This window comes from Ursus americanus, chromosome X (assembly GCF_024610735.1).
Source record: "Ursus americanus isolate L20-20 chromosome X, mUrsAme1.1.p, whole genome shotgun sequence".
Taxonomy (NCBI): domain Eukaryota; kingdom Metazoa; phylum Chordata; class Mammalia; order Carnivora; family Ursidae; genus Ursus; species Ursus americanus.
The window spans coordinates 97,110,768-97,125,258 of record NC_142164.1 but is presented as its reverse complement, the minus strand read 5'-3'; the positions used below and the strand labels follow the sequence as shown (position 1 = coordinate 97,125,258).

The 14,491-nt window shown below is 42.7% G+C and overlaps 1 pseudogene; it reads right to left on the bottom strand.

The window, feature by feature from the left end:
- Window positions 1-7,146: 7,146 nt before the first annotated feature.
- LOC123796902 (ferritin heavy chain pseudogene) lies at window positions 7,147-7,701 on the bottom strand (annotated as a pseudogene).
- Between the last annotated feature and the right edge of the window lie 6,790 nt (window positions 7,702-14,491).

Sequence of the window (14,491 nt, the reverse complement as noted above, 5' to 3'; positions counted from 1 at the left end):
ATTCAGTTCTAAAATGGGACATTTAAGGGCAGAGGGACAAGAGGGAGAATGGCCTGGAAGTGTGAACAAGGAAGAAGGAGGACCCCTGCCTTACCTTCAGGCCTGGTGGTACTGTGTGTGTTGGTGGGGGGGAAGTGACCATGACTCAAGGGGTCTTCCCCAGAAGTAGTGTCCTTAAGGGCATTGCCGATTGCCCACAGAGAGAGAAGGTGAAGACCATTTTCAGAAAAGAGGTTGAGAATGTAATAGGAGATCATGCTGACAATGGCCCATAATTTCCAAACAGGCCAAGGGAAGGCTTTCAAGAGTTCGGGGAAGGTGAGAGAAGGGGACAGAAAGGGGAAGTGCCCAGCCTCATGAGGACTAGATGCGAAGGCTGAGGAGTGTTCTGGGAAGTGGGTGGGCGATGTGGTTCTTGTGGTGAGGAACATAAGCAGAGCTAAAGGCCATTTGAGATGAGACCTTGTGAGCGTGAGGCAGACAGTGATGGTGAGGCGTCAGTTGTGGAGGCTGGGAATTTCCAGGGGACCTCTCTTCACATCTGTCTATAGAGGTGTAGAAGTCTGCCGATGGTGGTCATGTTTTATTTTATTTTATCTTTTTAAAGATTTTATTTATTTATTTGACAGAGATAGAGACAGCCAGCGAGAGAGGGAACACAAGCAGGGGGAGTGGGAGAGGAAGAAGCAGGCTCATAGCGGAGGAGCCTGATGTGGGGCTCGATCCCGGAACGCCGGGATCACGCCCTGAGCCGAAGGCAGACGCTTTAACCGCTGTGCCACCCAGGCGCCCCGTGGTCATGTTTTATGAGTTGAATCGTCAAATGGGTAAATGCGTGCTGTATAAGCTCACTGTTGTTTCTGGATTCTGTCTTGACATGCACGCGTGCCCTGGCAGTGACCGGCTGGATAAGGTGCACTGGCATCTTGTAAGCTTCAGGGGCTGCTGATAAACTGCCTTCTTCCAAGTGTCTGACAGAAACAGTGAACAGCTTTTTAAGACAGGCAAAAAGTGCGGGAGCTGTGTGTGATGTTCTTTCTCTGGGAGGAAGGGTGCAAACCCTGTGTCTCTTTGATGTTGCTCTAATACACTCGTGCCGACACCACCAGAGGCTTTGATGTTCTTCTAGCACTTCTGGCATTCGGACATCTGGACCTGCACTCTTCCGAAGCAGCAAATTGAAACAATAGTCGAACTCTAGTATAGAAGGCGAAAGGACAGCAAGACCTTACACAGAACTTTTTGATGCCACTCGCCTGATCCGAGAGAATACTCTCCCTGCCTCTGCAAATGCAGGACCATTAGGTTTCACATTTTAATATTCATCCCAAGTGTCTGTCACTGGGCACCCTCATCCTCCCAGGATTTCTCCAAGAAGGGATTTACCAACTCACTTCCGAATCCCAGATCCGAAACTGTGGTTTCCTCAAATGACCTTCTAGTTAACCGTGAAAACTTCACGCGTGCCCTTCAGCTGTCCGCCATACGTCATCCTTCATCACCTCACTTTGAGTTATACTTCTTCCCTTCACACCAGATGGACTCTCTCTCTGGCCTTTGTCCTCAGTTCCGGCAGGCCCAAATTTGGAAGTCTGTCTCATGGTATTTTCTCCTTCACAGCTGTTGGGCAAGCTCCTCCTCATCTTACAAGGTTCAGCTTAAAGCTAATCATCTCCCAGAGAATGATCCAGATCATGGCTTTTTAATCAGTAGAATATTCTTTCCTTCATTTCTTTATTCTTGGTTTTCCATACACATCCACATACTTTGAAGAACGAGTCGGGGGGAAAAAAGCAAACATTTTTTTGTTTGTTTATTAAATTTGCTTTGTTCTTTTTTTTTTTAATATGTGAAATCCTCCTGGACAGAGCATGCCTTTCTGCCAACCTTAACACCTTTATGAGCTGGGCCATAATGATCATGATTACGATTGGGTTCTCCATCTTCCTGCCACATGCAGGTCTCCACTTCTAACATCTTAGACAAGTTGGGCGTTTTCTTTTTCTCGCAACTTCTTTCTCTGAAGGCCACTATCCCTTTGCAGCCAACAGATCGATATATGTCTTCTTCCTGGTATGCTGATGTAATGGTTGGAGCTCTAGTCGCTGTATTGGAATGTGAGATAAACAAGACTGGAAACCTTGTACTGTGGAACAACAAAAGAATATATTTTACCAAATCAAACATCAATTTTAAGGCACACCATTATTTTATGTACCACAAAGAAAGAAGAAAATGTTATCAAATCAGGACACCATTTTTTTTCTCATCCATTAGATTTTCCTTAGATTTTCCAATTTATACTTACTAAAAAATCTCTTTTACATTTATTAAGACATAAATTTTTTTGTCATTAGGTCACCGTTGCGCATACGCACGAAAAGGAAACTATGTGGTAAATTAATTCGGTAAGGTACTGCCAGGACTTCTTTAGATTCAAATTTCAACTCTTCTAAGATATCTGCCTGTTCATTGCAGCACTATTCACAGTAGCCAAGACACGGAAACAACCCAAGTGGCCATTGACAGATGCATACATAAAGAAAAAAATATATATACAATGGAAAAAAGAAGGAAATACTTCCATTTGCAGCCACATGGAAGGACCTTGAGGGTATTATGCTAAGTGAGATAAGTCAGACAGAAAAGACAAATACTGTACGATCTCACTCACATGGGGAACTAAAAAGCTGAACTTACAGAAACAGAGTAGAATGGGGGTTGCGAGGGATTGGGGGTGGGGGAAATGAGGAGATGTTGGTCAAAGGGCACAAACTTCCAGTTATAAGATGAATAAGTCATGGCGATCTAATGTACAGCATGTACAGTTAACAAGACTGTATCGTATACTTGTAAGCTGCTTAGATGATCTCACCCTGCACTCACAAAGAGGTGATGGAGATGTTTACTAACCTTATTGTGGTGATCATTTTACAATATATACATGTATCGAGTCATCACATTGTATGCCTTAAACTTACGCAATGTTATATGTCAATAATATCTCAATAAAGCTGGAATAAAAAAAATGATTTTAAGAAAGCAAATTCGAACTCTTCTAAATCACTTTGTACTTGGAATCATTGATGTCTCTTACTGTCATCCTCTGTGCCATCAAGAGTGTTGGAGATGCAGCATTTCTTTTTTTTTTTTAAAGATTTTATTTATTTGAGAAAGAGAGAGTGAGTGAGCATGAGTGGGGGGAGGAGCAGAGGAGAAAAAAGGGACAAGCAGACTCCCAAACAAGCACGGAGCCCGACGAGGGGCCTGATCTCATGACCATGAGATCATGATTTGAGTCGAAACCAAGAGCCGGACGCTCAACTGACTGAGCCACCCAGGTGCCCCAGTGATGACGCAGCAGTTCTTAAGCGTGCCCTTCGAATGCCTCTAAGAGTTCCTAGCCAATGATGCCACTCTGTTAAGTCTTTTTTTTTTTAAAGATTTTATTTATTTATTTGACAGAGAGACAGCCAGCCAGATAGGGAACACAAGCAGGGGGAGTGGGAGAGGAAGAAGCAGGCTTCCAGCAGAGGAGCCTGATGTGGGGCTCGATCCCATAATGCCGGGATCCTGCCCTGAGCTGAAGGCAGACGCTTAACCGCTGCGCTACCCAGGCGCCCCACTCTGTTAAGTCTTGATGGGACTGCTCAGGCAGTGACAGCTATGGCCAACAGCGATTGTAAGATTCATCCCAATTTCAGAGATGTTAAAATGTGAAAAATGCACCTCTTGGAATCAGTGAAATAAGATGAAGGAGCTTCTGCTGCAGCCTGAACTGTTGTTCTCCGCCACACTTGTTTACATACGGGAGAGAAACCCTATCTTTTTAAAGCTACTGCTTTTCTGAGTTTTGTTGCTCACAACCAAATGCAATCCAAACTTAGATAAGATTCTTTTTTTAAAAAATATTTTATTTATTTATTTGTCAGGGAGACAGAGAGAGAGCGAGGGTGAGCACAAGCATGGGGAGCTGCAGGCAGAGGGAGAAGCAGGCTCCCTGCTGAGCAAGGAGCTGGATGTGGGATTCGACCTCAGGACCCTGGGATCATGACCTGAGCCGAAGGCAGATCCTTCACCAACTGAGCCACCCAGGTGTCCCAGATAAGATTCCTTTTTTTATTTTTTAAGATTTTATTTATTTATTTGAGAGAGAGAGAGAGACAGCCAGCGAGAGAGGGAATACAGGCAGGGGGAGTAGGAGAGGAAGAAGCAGGCTCTCAGCGGAGGAGCCTGATGTGGGGCTCGATCCCAGGACTCCGGGATCACGCCCTGAGCCGAAGGCAGACGCTTAACGACTGAGCCACCCAGGCGCCCCCCAGATAAGATTCTTAAACATATGTTAGCCAGTATTACTTTGCTTTCTCACTGTAACTTACTCCACTTTTACGTCCTCCGCGACTAGTCAATCAAGGCATAATTTTCTTTTCTTTACCTTTTAGGTCTTCTAACGCTTTGCTAATTCCCCTTATTTCACCCTTCACTTCAGTCTTCCTGCAGCAAATTCTCCGTCAATATCCCTCTGAATCGGAACTCAGGACTGAAGGAAAACGATTTGTAGTAAAAGTGTTCATTATTTTAAACTCTGAAGCATAGTATCACTTCCAAGATTAATGATAATGATTTTCACTACTGAATATTTGATTAAATATGTCTCTTGGGCTTGCAAAAAGAAACCGAAATTGCTGACAGATGAAAAAAATTGAAGGAGAATTTAAAAATCAGAAATGTAGAACAAATTTCAAGAGTAGAGAAGATTCAGAAGAAATTAATGGGTGCTTTGTACTTCTTGTCACACATTTCTGATGGGAAAAAATACATTTCCTTTTCCTGGAAAATGAAGTGCAAGTTGTCAGTGACAACCGTCTATTAAGAAATTTCCTTTTGTGATACAGTGAGGATTTTTGTCCCCAGAGGTAAATTATTCAACACAGTTAATTTGAATCCGTGTTTGAGCCTGCGATGAAGTTATCAATTTTACCATTTTTCCCTCAGTCTGTCCTGATATTATCATTGCCTGAGACCCCAGTACCCATAGCAACAGCGACTATTTGAGACATCATTCCTCGAAGCAACGAAGCAACGGAGCGTGGCCACTGACTGACAAGCACCCAGCTGTGAGTCTGGGGTGGGGGGGGCGGGCGGTATTTTCCAGGGCTGGACCGCCAAGTCACAACTCACTCAAGATGTACTGAGGGGCAGGTTATCGAGGGGTTGGGATAGCTGTGAGTATGCGGGAAGGTGGCACACCCACAAAAGTTCGCTCACTCCTTTTGAGGGGTAGGTGGCAGAGGAGGGTGGGAAGGCAGAGGAAGGTGGGAACGATGGACAAAGTTAAGACATCTGGAGGGAGCGACGGGGCAAACTCCATTAGTCTGAATTCTCACTTCGTTCCACCTCGGCCCACATATTCAAGAGGCTGTTGGTGGACCCCAAAACTGGACCCAAAGGAGGGGATTTCGAACATTCCTTTTGTCTTGCAGAACAAGAAGGAGAGCAGCAATTGAGCTGCCACTGTGTCTAGACTCCCCTGCCAGGGATGCTTAAAGAAAAGCTGTGAAATGTGACGCTACTAGCAGTGGCTTGTAAGAGGCGCTCGTGTAATCACAATTCTCTTTGAGTCTTGCGGGTGAGGAAATCCTTCTTTTCCAGGTAAACTAAGAGGATGTAGACCTAAGCAGACTTCTCTGCATTATCCCGGGGAGTTCCTCTGAATCACAGGAAAGGGAAAGATGGGATAAAGAGGAGGCCCAGCAGCCAAGACAGAACCAGACTAGGGTCAGCCTTAGAGCCCAGGGCGGAGAGCGCAACAGGCCATGGTTCAGCACAGAGGTTCTGGGCCCCTGGGCCCGGCTGGGATATTGGTGCTCTCTCTTCGCCTGAGCTGGATTTGCACCCTCCCCTTGGGCCTGAAGAGAAGCCCCTGAGAGCGAAGCCACGTGGGTGGAGAGTACACTGCGGGGGATTTCCAGGCCTGAGGTCTTCCCAGATCTTCAGGGCCAACTCAGGTAACCACGTGGCTGTCTGTGCGGGGGAGAAAGCCCGAACAGAGGCATTCGGGTGCACAGATGCTGCCTGCCTTCCTGTGAGGTATCCTTCCTCTCCTACATTCTGCTGCTAGCTCTGAAGACGCCTTTCATGGGAGAAGGATTTGGCTGAGGTTTAGAAGCCATCCCCACCCTAGGCTGGAAGGCACACTTGTAATTAGGGGAGAGACTCCAGTGATCAGGGCTGTCTTTAAGTGTTGGGGATTTCCCTCTCTTCCGGGTCTGGTTATCTGGCTGGATTTCCAGTCTACCCACACGGTCTTGCTTAACCCATTGATATACCTGTGGGGCAACAACAACAAAATGGAACACGGCGTCAGAAGATCTGTGTCCATGTCAACATTCCAGAAATTTTTCTTTGTGTGGCCTCCCTTTTTCTCACTTGTTAAGACATGGTTGTAACACCTGCCCTTCTTACTTCCTGGGGGTCTTATAAAAATAAAATACAATAATGTAAATAAAAGGACTTGGATTTGCCAAGTGCCATTGTTACTTTTCTTTGTCACACCCATGTCCATGGGGAAGTCAGCCTAAGGGTCACTTCCCATATCACCGTCGCCCAGGGTGGATCCTTGTGTAATCCCACTCCCTGCACTTCTTCCCCAGGGGCAACTACTATGATGAATTCTAGACCATGTTTTCTTATACTTTCATCATACACATGTACCCACAGACATCAGGGCCCCAGACCACCCACTTCATCTCACCCCACCCCACGCCATGCCACCCCACCCCATCCCCACCCTTACATCGTTTATCAGGGGAAGATTGATTTCTGTTTTCCAGGGTCCCATGGAATACCTTCTCCCTCCCTCTCCCAAGATCCTGAGCTGCATGTGGATGGCGTTGGGTGGTTGGAGAGATTCCTGGATACCTGTTTAAAAACTTAAAAGGTGAGACATTTGCGCACACGTATCAATCAGAGACCTTTATTTAAGAGCCAAATAACTTTATTGAAACCAAACAACTCTATTTACGGCAAAACTGGAAGAAAAAACCTGGAACCTTTTGCAAAGGCAATACTGCAATATTCATGCTCGGCATGGTGATCAGGGAACGTCACCATGCCCTCTGGGGCTGTGGGGAAGGCAGTCCCAACTCAGTTCTTATTGTCGCTGTCGCCCAAGGTGAGCTTGTCGAAGAGGTACTCCGCCATGCCGGCTTCCGGGGCCCCCATCTTGCGCAGGCTGGTGACATAGTCCGCCAACTCTTTGATGGACTTGACTTGCTCGTGCAGGTAGTGGCTCTCCAGGAAGTCGCACAGGTGGGCGTCGTTCTTGTCGGTGGCCAGCTGGTGCAGGTCGAGCAGGCTCTGGTTCACGCTCTTCTCCAGGTGCAAGGCGCACTCCATGGCCTTCAGGCCGCTCTCCCAGTCGTCGCGATCTGGCTTCTTGATGTCTCGGAGGTGGATGCGGCCCCCGCGCTGGTTCTGCAGCTGCATCAGCTTCTCGGCGTGCTCGGTCTCCTCACGGGACTGGCGCAGGAAGAACTGGGCGAAGTTCTTCAAGGCCACGTCGTCGCGGTCGAAGTAGAAGGCCATGGACAGGTACACGTAGGAGGCGTAGAGCTCCAGGTTGATCTGGCTGTTGATGGCGGCCTCGCAGTCGGGGTGGTAGTTCTGGCGCACTTGTGAGAGCGGCGCGGTGGCCATGGCTGGCGGCCCAGGAACCAAGGAGAAGGTGACTGCGGTGCGAAGCGAAGGTTGCCGGGCCAAAGGCGGGGGCGACAGGTCCGTTGTGTGTTTTCAAGCTAGGCAAAGAAGAAAGCCTGGCGGTGCTCTCTGCGATGAGGCTGGAATGAGGTCCGTTACTCCGGAGTTGGGAGGTTGGATCCGTTAGGCGAGGGGGCGTGGTCACGCAGGCAGGGGCAGATGAGGGGGCGGGGCGAGGGGCGGGGCGAGGGGCGGGGCGAGGGGCGGGGCGCCACATTCAACATTCCATCTGAGTCTGGGTGAGGCAGGAGGCCCAGGGCAATTCTGAGTGTCTTTTTGTTTTCTTTCTTTCTTTTTAAAGATTGATTTATTTTAGAGAGATAGAGAGAGAGCAGGGGGTGGGTGGGAGTGGGGGTAGTGGTGAGGGCCAGAGGGAGAGAGAGTCTTAAGCAGACTCTGTGTTCAGTTCCCAGCCCGACCTGGGGCTAGATCTCACCACCCTCAGATCAGGACCTGAGCGGAAACCAAGAATCCCCCACTTAACCAACTGGGCCGCCCAGATGCCCTGGTGCAGTGTCTTGAGGCCATTTTTTAAAATAACGATTCTAGGGGTGCCTGGGTGGCTCAGTTAATTAAGCATCCGACTCTTGATTTAGGCTCAGGTTGTGATCTCAGGGTTGTGATGTTGGACTCTGCGCTGGGCGTGGAGCCTGCTTAGGATTCTCTCTCTTCCTCTTGCTCTGTCCCTCCCCCTCCAAAAAAGAAGAATAAAATAACAACTCTATTGAGATGTAATTCATATACTATAAAATTCACCTTCTGAAAGTGAACATTTGCTTGGTTTTTAGTATATTCATAGTGTTGTGCAACCATCACCACAATCTAATTTCACATTTTCATCACTCCAAAATGAAATTGGCTACCCACAAGCAGTCACTCCCCAGACCTGGCTAACACTAATCTATTTTCTATCTCTATAGATTTGCCTATTCTGGACGTTTCAAATAAATGGAATCACGCAGTATGTGACCTTTTGTATCTGATTTCTTTACTTAGCATAATGTTCCTAATCTTCCTTTTTATACGGATGTGCCACATTTTATTTATCCTTTTGTCAGTTGATGGAAATTTGGGTTATTTCCATTTTGTGAGTATGAATAATTTTGCTATGAATATTTGTTTGCAGGTATTTGTGTAGAAATATTTTTATCCTCTTGGGACTATACCTAGGAGAATTGCTAGGTCATATGACAACTTTATGTTTAATATTTTGAGGAACTGCCAAATATTTTCCAAAGTGGCTATACCATTTTACATTTCCACCAATGACGTGTGAAGTTTCCAACAGTTATTGTGTCTTTTTTAAATTTTAGTCATCTCAGTGGATGCAAAGTAGTATCACATTTTGGTTTTGATTTGCATTTCTCTAATGATTAATGATGTTGAGCATCTTTTTATGTACTTATTGGCCATTTGTATATCTTCTTTTTCTCTTTTCTTTTTTAAACGTTAATTCCAGCATGGCTACCATTCACTGTTATATTAGTTTCAGGTGTACAACATAGTGATTCAACAATTCCATACGTTGCTCAGTGCTCATCATGATTAAGTGTACTCTTAATCCCCATCACCTGTTTCACCCATCCCCCCAACCATCTCCCCTCTGATAACCATCTGTTTGTTCTCTGTAGTTCAGAGTCTGCTTTTTGGTTTGTCTCTCTTTTTTTCCTTTGTTCGTTTGTTTTGTTTCCTAAATTCCACATATGAGTGAAATCATATGGTATTTGTCTTTCCCTGACTGACTTATTTTGCTTAGTATTATACCCTCTAGATCCATCCATGTTTTTGCAAATGGCAAGATTTCATTCTTTTTTGTGGCTGAGTAATATTTTGTATATAAATACATATCACATCATCTTTATCCATTCATCAACTAACGGACATGGGCTGTTTCCATAATTTGGCTATTGTAGATAATGCTGCTCTGAATATTGAGGTGCATGTATTCCTTTGAATTAGTATTTTTGTATTCTTCGAGTAAATACTTAGTAGTGCAATTGCTGGATTGGGGGGTAATTCTATTTTTAACTTTTTGAGGACTCTCCATACTGTTTTCCACAGTGGCTGCACCAGTTTGCCTTCCCACCAACAATGCCAGAGATTTCCCCTTTCTCCACATCCTCACTAACACTTGTTGTTTCTTGTATTCTTGATTTTAGCCATTCTGACGGTGTCAGGTGGTCTCTCGTTGTGGTTTTGGTTTGCATTTCCCTGATGATGAGTGATGGTGAGCATCTTTTCATGTGTCTGTTGGCCATCTGGATGTCTTCTTTGGAAAAATGTCCGTCCATGTCTTCTGCCCATTTCTTAATTGGATTATGTGGGGTTTTTTTGGTGTTGAGTTGTATATGTTCTTTATATATTTTGGATACCAGCCCTTTATCAGGTATGTCATTTGCAAAGATCTTCTCCCATTTAGTAGTTTGTCTTTTAGTTTTGCTGATTGTTTCCTTTGCTCTGCTTTTAACTTTGATGTAGTCTCACAGGTTGTTTTGTTCTGGTTTCTCTTGCCTCAAGAGACATATCAAGAAAAATGTTGCTGTGTCCAATGTCAGAGAAATTACTGCCTGTGCTCCCCTCTGGGATTTTTGTGGTTTCAGGTCTCACATTTAGGTCTTTAATCCATTTTGAGTTTATTTTTGTGCAAGGTATAAAAAAGTGGTCCAGTTTCATTCTTCTGCATGTTGCTGTCCAGTTTTCCTAGCACCATTTGTTGAAGAGACCGTCTTTTTCCCATTGCATATTCTTGTTTCCTTTGTTGAAGATTAATTGACCATATAATCATGGGTTTATTTCTGGGCTCTCTAATCTGTTCCATTGATCTATATGTCTGTTTTTGTGCCAGTACCATACTGTTCTGATTACTATAGCTTTGTAGTATATCTTGAAATCTCAGATTGTAATACCTCCAGTTTTGTTCTTCTAGTTCAAGATTGCTTTGGCTATTTGGGGTCTTTTTCAGTTCCATACAAACTTTAGGATTATTTGTTCTAGTTCTATGAAAATTCCTGTTGGTATTTTGATAGGGATGGCATTAAATCTGTGGATTGCTTTGGGTAGTATGGACACTTTAACAGTATTTGTCCTTCCAATCTATTAGCATGGAATATCTTTCCATTTGTTTGTGTGGTCTCTGATCTATCTTTCTTTCTTTCTCTCTTTCTCTCTTTCCTTTTTTTAATGTAGGCTCCACACCCAGAGTGGAGCCCAATTCAGGGCTTGAGCTCAGGACCCTGAGATCAAGATCTGAGCTGAAATCAAGAGTTGGATGCTTAACCAACCAAGCCACCCAGGCGCCCCTCATCTCTGATTTTTTTCATCAGTGTTTTATAGCTTTCAGAGTACACATCTTTCGTCTCCTTGGTTACATTTATTTCTAGGTATTTTATTATTTTTGGTGCAGTTGTAAATGGGATTATTTTCTTAGTTTCTTTTTCTGGTACTACATTGTTGGTGTATAGGAATGCAATAGATTTCTGTATATTGATTTTGTATCCTGTGACCTTACTAAATTCATTTATCAGTTCTAGTAGTTTTTTGGGGAGTTCCAGTACTGTGTTGAATAAAAATCATGAGAGTGGACATCCTTGTCTTGTTTCTGATCTTACAAGAAAAGCTCTCGGCTTTTCATCACTGAATATGATATTAGCTGTGTGGGTTTTTCATATATGGCCCTTATTATGTTGAGGTATGTTCCCTCTAAACCTGCTTTGTTGAGGGCTAGTATCATGAATCGTTTGTGTACTTTATTAAATGCTTTTTCTCCATCTATTGAAATGATCATATAGTTTTTATCCTTTCTCAATGTGATGTGATGTATCACATTGATTAATTTGTGAATATTGAACCACCCTTTCATCCCAGGAATAAATCCCACTTGATGGGGTGAATGATTTTTTTAAAGATTTATTTATTTATTTGAGAGGGGTGGGACAGAGGAGAGAGAGAGAATCTCAAGCAGACTCTGTGCTGAGCAGGGAGCCTGATGCAGGACTTGATCCCATGGCCCATGAGAGCATGACCTAAGCCAAAACCAGGAGTTGGGCGCTTAACCAACTTGAGCTACTGAAGGCAGGTATCCCATGAATGATTTTTTAAAAATGTATTGTTGCATTCAGTTTGCTAATATTTTGTTGAGGATTTTTGAATTTATGGTCATCAGAAATATTGGTCTGCATGTCTGTTGTTTTGTGGTGTCTTTATATGGTTTTGGTATCAGAGTAATCCTGGCCTCATAGAATGAATTTCCTTCGTCTTCTATTTTTTGGAATAGTTTGAGAAGAATAGGTATTAACTCTTCTTTAAATGTTTGGTAGAATTCACCTGTGATGTCGTCTGGTCCTGGACTTAAGTTTCTTGGGAATTTTTTGATTACTGATTCAGTTTCATTGCTGGTAATTGGTCTGTTCAAATTTTCTATTTCTTCCTGATTCAGTTTTGGGAGGTTATGTGTTTCTAGGAATTTATCCATTTCTTCTAGGTCGTCCACTTTGTTGGCATATAATTTTTCATAACATTCTCTTGTAATCAATTGTATTTCTTTGGTGCCCATTGTTATTTCTCATCTTTCATCTAATTTTGTTTATTTTAGTCCTCACTCTCTCTCTCTTTTTATGAGTTTGACTAAAGTTTTATCAGTTTTGTTTATCTTTTCAAAGAACCAGTTCCTGGTTTCATTGATTTGTTCTATTGGTTTTTTGGTTTCTATTTTGTTTATTCTGCTTTAATCTTTATTATTTCCTTTCTTCCACTGTTTCTGGGTTTTGTTTGTTCTTCTTTTTCTGGCTCCTTTAGGTGTAAAATTAGATTGCTTATTTGATATTTTTCTTGCTTCTTGAGATAGGTTTGTATTGCCATAAACTTCCCTTTTAGAACAGATTTTTCTGCATTCCAAAGATTTTGGACCATTGGGTTTTCATTTTCATTTGTCTCCATGTAGCTTTTTTATTTCCTCTTTAATTTCTTGTTTGACCCATTAATTGTTGAGTAGCATGCTATTTAACCTTCATGTATTTGTGTTCTTTCCGGATTTTTTTCATGTGGTTGACTTCTAGTTTCATAGAATTGTGGTTGGAACAGATGCATGGAATGATCTCAGTCTTTTTTAATTTATTGAGATTTGTTTTGTGACCTAACATGTGATCCGTTCTGGCGAATGTTCCATGTGCACTTGAAAAGAATGTGTATCCTGCTGTTTTTAAGGTGGAATGTTCTGAATATATCTGTTAGATGCATCTGGCCCAATGTGTCATTCAAAGCATCTGTTTCCCTGTTGATTTTCTGTTTGGATGATCTAGCCATTGATGTAAGTTGGGTGTTAAAGTCCCTACTATTATTGTGTTACTTAAGTTACTTCTTTTATGTTTGTTATTAGCTTCTTATAAATTTGGGATTTATAATTGTTATATCTTCTAGTTGGATTGTTCCCTTTATGATTAAATAGTGTCCTTTTTAAAAAAACATTTATTTATTTATTTATTTAGGTTGGGGGTGGAGGGGCAGAAGAGAGGGAGAGAGAGAATCTCAAGCAGACACCCTGCTGAGTGCACAACCTTGTGTAGGGCTCGATCTGATGACCCTGAGATCATGACCTGAGCCTAAATCAAGAATCAATGCTTAACTGACGGGGCCACTCAGGAGCCCCTAAATAGTGTCCTTTTTTGTCTTTTGTTACAGTCTTTATTTTAAAATCTATTTTTTCAGATACAAGTATTGCTATCCCGGCTTTCTTTATGTTTCCATTTGTGTAATAAATGCTTTTCCATCCCTTCACTTGCACTTTGCATGTGTCTCTTGTAGATAGCATGTAGATGGGACTTGCTTTATGATCCATTCCGTCACCCTATGTCATTTGATTGAAGGATTTAGTCCATTTACATTCAAAGAAATTACTGATAGGTATTACTTATTACCATTTGTTACTTTAAAAAATTTATTTGTTAAGTAATCTCTACCCCCAATGTGGGGCTTGAACTCATGGCCCTGACATCAACAGTCACATATTCTACCAACTGAGCCAGCCAGGCTCCCTCCATTTTGTTACTTTTTTAATGGTTGTTTTTGCAGTTCTTCTCTGTTTCTTTCTTCTTTTGCTCTCATCTCTCATGGTTTTCTGGCTTTCTTTAGTGATATAATTGGATTTCTTTCTCTTTATTTTTGCATGTCTATCACCAGTTTTTCATTTGTGGTTACCCTTATGTTCATATATAACATCTTATGCATAGCAGTCTATGTTAAGTTAATGGTTGCTTAAGTTTGAACCCATTCTTTACTCTTTTTCCCAGCATGTTTAAGATATATGGTATCATACTTTACATTCTTTTATTTTGTGGATCCCTTCACTGATTTTTAGAGATATACTTTCTTGTCTTGTTTTTCTGCTACCTACTTTCCTTACTCCTACCAAGAGTCTTTCCTTTCCACTCAGAGTCCCCTTTAATATTTCTTGTAGCACTTGTTTAGTCATGATGAATTCCTTTAATTTTTGTTTGCCTGGGAAACTCTATCTCTCTTTCTGTTCTGAATGATAGCCTTTCTGCGTGGAGTATTCTTGGTTGCAGGATTTTTTCTTTCAGCACTTTGACTATATCACTCCCCTCTCTTCTGGCCTGCAGAGTGTCTGCTGAAAAATCAGGTAATAGCCTTATGGAGTTTCCCTTGTATGTAACTGATTTCTTGCTGCTTTTAAAATTCTCTTTTTATCACTGCCTTTGGCCATTTTATCTTATTTTTT